The sequence below is a fragment of the Corvus brachyrhynchos genome, unplaced genomic scaffold (genome assembly GCF_000691975.1).
Source record: "Corvus brachyrhynchos isolate BGI_N302 unplaced genomic scaffold, ASM69197v1 scaffold136, whole genome shotgun sequence".
Classification (NCBI taxonomy): Eukaryota; Metazoa; Chordata; class Aves; order Passeriformes; family Corvidae; genus Corvus; species Corvus brachyrhynchos.
This window is the reverse complement of record NW_008239080.1, coordinates 4,536,083-4,545,497: the sequence shown is the minus strand read 5'-3', so window position 1 is coordinate 4,545,497 and position 9,415 is coordinate 4,536,083.

The following is a 9,415-nucleotide window of genomic DNA, read 5'->3' as shown; positions in this document are numbered from 1 at the left end:
AGGTATGGCTTAATCAAAATTGATTATCATTTTGATTATCCTTTCACAGACTGTATTTCCGTATCAACATAACTAATAGTATGTAATACTAAATAATTGGATCTATTTTGCAATTTAATCAATCATAGAGTCAATTATTTAAATCAAATGTATCAATTTCTTCTCCAAAACACTTAAACTGCTTGAAAGACCTGCAGAGAAATGGTTACAAAAACATGAAAAGGAAAGTAAGGAAATTCATATATGCTATACATCACCACATGCATGCAAAATGGTTCAAGATGTTTGTATAGCTCATGCTGAGCTATACAAAAGTCAACAAAATCCACTCCTCCCTAGAATTATCAGTGTAGCAAATAAAAGAAAAATATGCAATAAAAAAACCCCTACCAAAAATATAGCTATTAACCTCATTTTAGTACAACAGAAATTACTTTTAAATCAAATTTTACTTTAATATGTAATAGTGGCATTAGATACTGCTAGACTGTTATGCAATGCTTCTTGTTATTCTGTAAAGTGTGTATCCGAAAACTGATATTCCAGAATTACTCAGGAAGAGAAAGTAAAAAATATGCACATTGAAAGAGAAATAGTCTTGGTCAGAAGAAAAAGTGGAAATTAATCTTCCTGAATCCCACATCTCTCTCTTCTATTTGCAATCAAGCCAGCCACTAAAGTGAGTTCTTTTAAGGCTTTTGGTTCATAATTTATAGCACCGACTATTGTTGGCTCCCAGGGAATGTGAAAAGAAAAAATACTTTCATGGCATTTTAAAAGAATAAGTTGTGTGTACTTTGCTCTTCTGCACAGGCTACGAGAGGATTTTCATCAAGTTCCACAGTCCTGAGCTACTTTGTACACCCATTTTTGGAAGCAGAGCATTGCACCTTTGGAAGATGTAATTTCCAAAACATTTTGTCTTAATAAATATGGACAGTTAATTTACTGTCCATTTTATGACAATGAAGTTCAAACACTTGAAAAGCATAATTCATAGCACAGATTTCCCTCATCCTGCCCTCTACATCATCTACCTTCTTCATCCATGCTTCATCCAGGCATAACAGAATGCCAAGCTGCTAAAATTGTAATTGTTTGAATTTAAAAATCGACATGAATCTTGACAGAACAAATAAAACACGTTATCTCTATGAGGTGTACGTTTCAGCCAACTTAAAAGAAATAAAACCTTCAAAAGCTGCAATGCATCTTTCATACCTGTAAGAGAAGCATTACACTCACACCTCATGGGTGAAATACTCCGTATTTATGTTGATTCATTCAGGCATACTTGGGCATTCTGGAGTGACAGGGCTAACTGGACTATTTTTTTTCTCAAGCACATAATAGAAAACAGAGCTGAAACACAGTGAGCACAAACTGTGATAATTTTAACTGGGAATTCAAAACCTATGCTGCAGTGGTGTTATGAGCACCATGACATTAACTAGGGAAGTGCTAACAGCAACTTGCATGTAGCGTGGTTATTTGGATGCCTCTGCTGGGTTTTGTTTTAAAGAAAAAAAAGCTGAATTCCACATTACATTTTGGCAGTTTGCTTCATGTCCTAGACACTTAAAAATAAATATAGATCTTTAAATTTGTGTTTATCAGTGTGTGAAGTATTAAAAATGCAAAGAAGATGTGGTGGAAGACACAAATACTTACTTTTGCATTTTTTCTACACAGTAACTTTTTCACTTCCTGAAAGAGCCTAGATGTGTTTATTTTTCATGAACTACCACAGAAAAGATACACATAAGCAAACCAAATCACTCTTTAATGAAGATTAGTCAGCTTTATGTTGCTTCAAATCATTATAAATATTAAGAATAAGTTTCTGGACAAAGACTAATGAAGAAAAGTGCACTGGAGTGCCTTTTCTAGCTGAAAACCTGAGTATTTGGAAAACAGGGTGATTTTCAGCCTTATTGCCTTGTTAATGTCTTGTCTGACATTTTTCCAGCAACACACAGTAGAAGATTATTTAACAGGACATGTATAATCTAAAAAGAAACACACTTTTTATTTGAATTGCCATTATTGATCCAAATATCAGGTCTCCAGTCTGAATACATTTAGCTTTGTAAGGAAAACTATGGTATCTTACATGTGTAGTAGATAATTCAGTAATGAACAAGTGCTAAATAGAGTTTGCTGGAGTTGAAGTGGTAGTGACAGAGTTTTTACACATTGGTTTCAGCAACTGAGTGTAACAGCATTATTCTTGTCACATAGATAAGGCATAAAAAGTAGATTAGACTAGCAGGATTAATCTGTCCAAATGAAGTTGCCTACAGTATGAATGTCTGAATTGGAGATAGACCTTTTGGGATCTCTTTATAGTCAATGGAGAGAAAATAAATGCACTGGAGTGCAATTGACTTAATGCTGAACCTAAAGTCAGCACGTTCAGAACAGGTCAGATGCATGAAAATCAAGAAGGACTAGGAACCAGCACAACTATATTAGACGTAGACACAGGCTTTGTACTCTAATGTAAAATGAGATTATTGATGTCCACTTCATACAGGAAGGACCAAGACTGACATAGTCCAGCCACATGCCTCAACTTCAGCGAAGATAATGCCCAGCAGAATTAGCTCCATGGAGAAAAGACATTACTCAAAACAGTTCCATCTGAATTCTGGGAGTTATTGATTCCCATACAGCTGGGTTTTTTAAGAGAATTCAAAATTAATTTAAATCTAAAAGAAAGTAGTACTAAACAAGAGAAGAAACATAGACATGAAAAAATATTACTCAGATTGAGAAAACAGCTTGGCAAAAGAAAATATGTTATATGTCAAATGAATACTCTTTCAATTGCAGCTTTCTTCCACAGGTACGCAAGAATGTCCTCTGAATTACACAGTTTAGTAAACTGTGATTATACCGTCCCCAAATCAGGAAATTGGGAAAATATGGAAAAATGTCTGAAGGCATATTGGAATGTTTATGAAAGAAAATAGAAGAGAGTCAAATTTCTAGTGTGTCTATATAATGGTAAGCCTGACAGGACATAGGACCCACTTTTCTCATTTAGAACTAATGAGCAAAGTCTTTTATGTCTGGCTAGACATCGAGAAATTGGGACCAGCAGAAAGAGTTTGTATGTTCAGTAGTCTCACTGAGGATAGATAGCATCAGGTTCTGGGCTAAGTCTGTGAAAAAAGATGGCTGGGAATGATACAGATAAATACTGAACCCTTTCACTGAAAAGAGAATCTCCATCTCAGCCACCGATGAGGGAAATTACTGTCTTTGATCTTGTCAGTAGCAGTTCAGTCTGCAGTTAGTATGTTCATGAAATACTGAGAACCAAAACACAGATAAGGACACTATGGCTCCCAGCAGGGTATATTATGTCAGTAAAATAACATGGGAAACTATTGCTCATCTCACATGAGAAATATGTGTTAGCAGAAGATCTGATGTAAATTTCCTTAGGCAGAAACCCTGCATCACAGCTCTACCTGCCAACCTGAAAGTCACTGGCCAAAATACTTAGCCCTAGAGTTAAATACTATGCTTTTTCATTCAAGAAATTTCTGTGATGTGTCAGAAGTTAATGTGTGAGTGTGTTTGTACACATGGTTCTTTCGAGAGAAGGATTTTGCTAAAAAAGCTGTAAAGGGAATTTATGCTGGCAAACCCTCAGGAGGAATAGAGGGAAAAATATTTATACAATACTAACATTAGTTCCATTCCTGTGCTGGGGTTTGTGGGTGTACTTTAGTGAATAAAGACATTGATAAAGTGGTACATAAAGTCCCTGGATTGAAAGCATAATGTGATATCACCAGGAACAGAAACATATTTGAGATTCAACTTTTCTAACACACTTATTAGCATGATTCTTGCAAAAATTTCAATATGAGAAACACTGACCTGAATACAAAATTATATAAATAAATAAATTTATTTATTTATATTTTTATTAATAATTAAAATTATTATTTTATAGTTTTATTAATAATTATTAATATATTTTTATATAAATATATATAAAATAAATACAAGTTTAGTGGCTATTCGTCATTATCTTGCTCTATCTCCAGGTTAACCACATGCAAGGAGTGAGACTGTACTTGAAAACACCTGGAGAACATATGTGTTTTCAAGGAACAGCACAATTAAGCTCTCTCCTTTTATCAGCAAGAGGCTACACTTTTACTGCATAACATTCATATATAGCTTTTCTTTTATGATCATCAAAAATAGTGTACAATGTGCAGAATCTACCATGGGAAATATGACGTGTGCATTCCCCTTCTTCACTGAAGAGATTGGAAAGAGATGGAAATCCATCCTAATTTAGAATCTGCTTTTGCCATCCTCAACATTTTGCACTCCATGTGCTGTAACTCTTGCTTTAAAGCCTGTCAAGTTTGTTTACAGAAGCATCACCCCTAGAGCAAGCAGGATAACCAAAGTAACCTGGTCAAAATACAAGGAAGAAAAAACCTCAAATACAGGATGTTGGGGTTCTGCAGAGGGAACTTGGATTCCTTAATCACTCAGTATTGTTTCTCAGGGGAAAGTTTCTCATCTGTCCCTTTTTTTCCCCCTCTTCTTATCCACAGATAGAGCCCCCTTGCCTTTGCATGCCTACTCTTTCCATCCTTCCCTGCTCAGGCATTTGAATGCAGTTCTTCTGTAAAACACAAGCAATAAACTCAGAGGAGGGGGAAAAAACCCCGACAAATATAGATAAACAGGAATATTCAATTTTCTCAAGCACTGCACTGATAATTTTCCCTCAAATGTCTACTTTTTGTTCTGTCTGTCCCTGGTTGCTCTCATGGTGTTGTTGAAAACTTTCTAATTCGGAGCCAAAGAGGAGGCCAGCTGACTGCAGGCAGGGCCTCACCTCCATCTGCCTCCTGCAGCTTCGGCCTTCTCTCAGAGAGGTGGATTGCTTAATAACAATTATGTTGTGCCAGTGTTCGCCTTTGCAAGTGTAGCAACTTTTGGGAGAGCGCTTTTCAAACATAAGGGATAAGTACAATTACAAAATGGAGCAGTCTGAAGCATTCTATTTAATTCAATAAGACGTAATGGCAAATGGTATTTTAAAAAAACCCCAACTTCTTAAGAAGGTATAAAAAAATCGATGGAAATCTATTTCCCTAGCTCTGGTTGCATCATTAGAGAAGCTATGCTTTTTGGATTTCATATCTGTGGGGCTTTACTGGTTTGATCCCAATTCAATCTTATACTATTCTTCCTTGAGGAAGGAAATAAAACTGACAAGGGAAAAGAAAAATTCCAAAACCCCCCAAACAAATCCCCAAAAAACCCCAAAACATCAAAGCCCACAAAATCTCAGAATATGATGTTTAGTTTTGCATTTCCGTAAAATATTTGCTTACTGTCAAGGCAATAAAGGTCTAATAATGAGAGACATTAAATTTCAAAAGGTGTATTTTTCAATGGTTATATTACCTCTTTTCTTAGTTATTTTGTCAGGTAAGGCAAAAAAATATGTCTGATAAAAGATTTGAAGCTGTAATGCCCCTATTAACATGAAGAAAGGCAGAATATATAAGCTGTATCCTACAAACAAAAAAATTTTAAAGGATAAAGGAAGGAAAATATCACTTTTTATTTTACTGCCCTCAACATGTCATTCAACACATGATATGAAACCAGCTTTCAAACAGAGAAACCTACCCAGATCTGTGAATGTGTTTGTTTACATTTTCAGAACAGAGCAGGGGAGCCCAAGGCCATCAGGCAGGAATGACAGGCGTGCCATGCCAAGAGCCTTGCTGCCACACTCGAAGTCCCTTAGCTCTCTCTAGTGGATGGAAAGGAGATTCTGCTTGCTGGGCAAAAGTTGCTTAGTGCTTTTGCTGTATATTTGAATACAATACAAACACCTTCTCTTTTCACTTTTAGTGTAGCTATGCTGCCTATAAATTGATTCATGCAATAGCAAAACTGGCTGTATTATTTTATATTACTTCTGTTTTACTCCTCTTGCACAAAAACAGTGAGGTGGGATTATAGAGAGAAATAATATTTTATTAGGCAACTGATATTATTGGACAAAAGCACAAGTCACATAAGTTCTTTGGAGTTAAACAAGAAATTTTATGTTTTGGACCAAACTAGATCTTTACTGAAAGGTATTATTTTCCTCTTTTCCCCCCTCTTTTTTCTTGCATTATCAGTTTCTGGTTATGAATACTTTGTTTACAAAGATACTGCCTGTCTCCTCTACACACAGTCTTGCATAAAAATCATAATGACTATAATACCAACATAAAAAGTAATATTTTTAAACTTTTCTTAAGGCAGTTTAATATGGCATCTTTGTCGTAATTTTTACATATTATACCTATTAAGACAAAATGAAAGACAATAGGAGATGAAAACGTTTACACATCTATTAGCTAATAACAGTGTTCCCTCTTGAAACTTAGCTGTAAATCCAGTCCAGGCTTCCACCTACTCCTTCCTGCAAAAGCTTGTGCAAGGAGGAAGACCTGCATGGGGGTTGCAGCACTTGCTGTGGACTCAATGGATGCCCAAAGGCCTGGCATGAGGTGAGGGAGAAAAATTTTAAGAGGATCTCCTAACACTACAAGTGAAAAATCACACTTTTCATTAAATTTGAGAAAGGGGTTGAAACTAATTGTTAGGTCCCCTCACAAAAGCAAGAGGAGTTCAATGAGATTTCATGGGAGGTCCCCTCTATACCTCACTGAGCAAGTATGCTCACCCATTTCTTAATAAGATATTTGCCAGACTGAAGGATGTGAAAGCTCAATTACATTCTTCGTTATCATCACACACTGCACAAATTTATGCGTATTTAGGGTCTCCCAAATGAACCGATGAGATGTTTGCCATATGAGCTATTTTTTAAGGCTTACAGGGAATTTATGCTTGTGCTGAATGTAGCTGCCAACTTGCTTACTGGAGTGAGAAATGTCTTTCTCTTCCAAGAACTCTTGTTTAACTCTGAACAATGTTCAGCTTTTCCTTTTGATCAGTAAATCCCTCTGTAGTTGAAACTTTCTTCACTGCCAAAGCACTGATCTGCTGAAACATCTTGACTAGCTTCCTTTAACTTTTGCACAGAAGAGCTTTCAATCTAGAAAAAAACCTCATTTGAGAGGCCATCAACTTCTTGGTGTATTGTGATTTCAGCAACGGACCAGCATTGTAAAAGTTTTGGAAGTATAACTGCAATAAAAATTACTCAAATCTAAATAGATCAGGACCATGTCAGGAAAGTAAAAGAGAAGTGAAAGGAAATGAAAGATCATTGGCTTAGGTAGATTAGAAGAAGATATGTTGTAAGAAGAGACAATCCTAAATTAAACACACCTTTAGGCAATGTAACATATACACCTTCACTCCAACTAATTAAAATGCACTGGTAAAAATCTTTCTTTCCCCATGTTACGATCCGGTTTAAACCCAGAAAAGCAAAGCAAGCTAAATCTCTGTGCATAAACCAGAAAGAACTTAGAAGGTTCAAAATATTCCCAGAAACGAGATTAAAACCAAACGAGGTTAGATGTTGATGCCAAAAAATGGATGTTTTTTATTTAATAGTAAAAGAGGCAAAGAGAAGGGAAGAGAAAAGAAAGAAAAAAAAAGAAGTGTGCATGGGGGGTGGGGGAACAAGGAGAGGTGACAGGGGTTAAGGTGGAAGCATATCACCCATCCGAGGGTCCCAACGTCGTCTCGTTGCTCCCCTCAATCCGGTCTGCTGGTGGTGAGGGTCCCCCGTCGCCTCCGTGGCCACTCCGCCACACGCTATGCCACGCCACCACACCCCAGAGAGTACAGAATCCTGTGCATTAATACGTGTTTTGGCCAGGTGGGAATGCCCACGTGTCTCCTCTTGCAGGGGCCGGTTTAACACTGTCCCTTGCAACACTGAGGGTCTGTTGCATCATCTCTGGTGCAGGGTCTGGGGACCCCTTTGAGGGGGCCCCTGTGATGGGCCATGTCACCCTTTCTGCTGTGGATAAGCTTCCCCCCCACCCCATCAGGACCCCTCAGCTGGGCTCCTCTGCACAGTGGAGGATGGGCGGTCACTGCACCTCTGACCAGGGGCTTTTCCAGGACACCCAAAGGCTCTCCTCCCCCCACTCTTTTGGTGCAGGGAGTCTATTCGAGCCTGGCAGCTGATAGCCCTGGGGCTGTGGTCTCCATCTTGGAAGTGTTAAGCCTGTGCTTTGTAAATGTCCCCAGCCCTGAGTTGTTACTTTATCTTATCTTCATCAGGGAGCAGTGTAAGGCCTCAGTCAGGGCACCATTCAGGGTGTGGTAGTCTTCTCTGCAGCTTTTGTAATACAGTCTTAAAAGTCCTTCAAGAAAATGTTTAAGCCATAAACTATAATATTTCAGTCCCTGACACCCCAGTATAACTGTGCTTACATAAAGATTTACAACAAGAAATATAGAAAACTGTACTGCTAAGTGTTGTGACTTTTTTAGTTGATACAGTGATTTTTTTGGCTGAACTGACACAGCTTTATAAAAGTAGACAAGTTTTATTTATTGAGAATATATGTCATTAATTTTAACACAGAAGTATTTCTAACAAAGATACTCCTCCTCCCAGGCTTCATACCCTTACAACCTGCAACTAGAATCACCATAACATAAAAAGGTTCTAGCATGGACCTAGCTTTAAATCAATACTTTTTAAACCTTTCTTTCCAAGTGTTTTTCAAAGTATAGACACTTTGAAAGGTCTTTCAGCAGAGATAATGGTTCCTGTAAAGCAAATTTCACCTTAATGTCCTTAATTAGCTTTAGCAGACCTTTGTTTAGACCAAAGATCTTGAGAGTACCATGGAAGCACAGATTTTAATTAAGTTAATCTATTTTGAAACAGTAGACATACACATCATAGTTTTCATAACATGGAATTTTACCTACAATCAGTCTGAAAAATTGCTGAAGGTCAGAGAGCAAGCAACTGGCAGAGATGAGAAGAGGCAGTCCTGTTTAGTGCTTAACTGTACACCACTCAGGTCTTATCATTAATTAATGCTTTTGCCTGAAGCTGAAGAGAATGTCAGAGGAAGTCTGGTGAGAGCGGAGCACAGTCTTGGCAAGAGGGGATGCTCAGAAAAAAAATGTACTACAATTAAGATATTACTATGCTGGGGCTGGGAACATTTCTGGGCTTTTTGGTGCAAGACAGTGATCCACTGAAATAATATCAATTCTAAGATATTGTGATATTTTTGATAAATACTAATATTTATCTGTCCCATTAATATTGTATACACTTTCAGGTCTTGTTGATTGTTGGGGTTTTAGTTTAGTCTTAGTTTTTTTCCTGTTAAAGGAATTTTCTCCCATATGCATGTGTTGGGGTTTTAGTTTAGCCTTAGTTTTTTTTTCCTGTTAAAGGAATTTTCTCCCATATGCATGT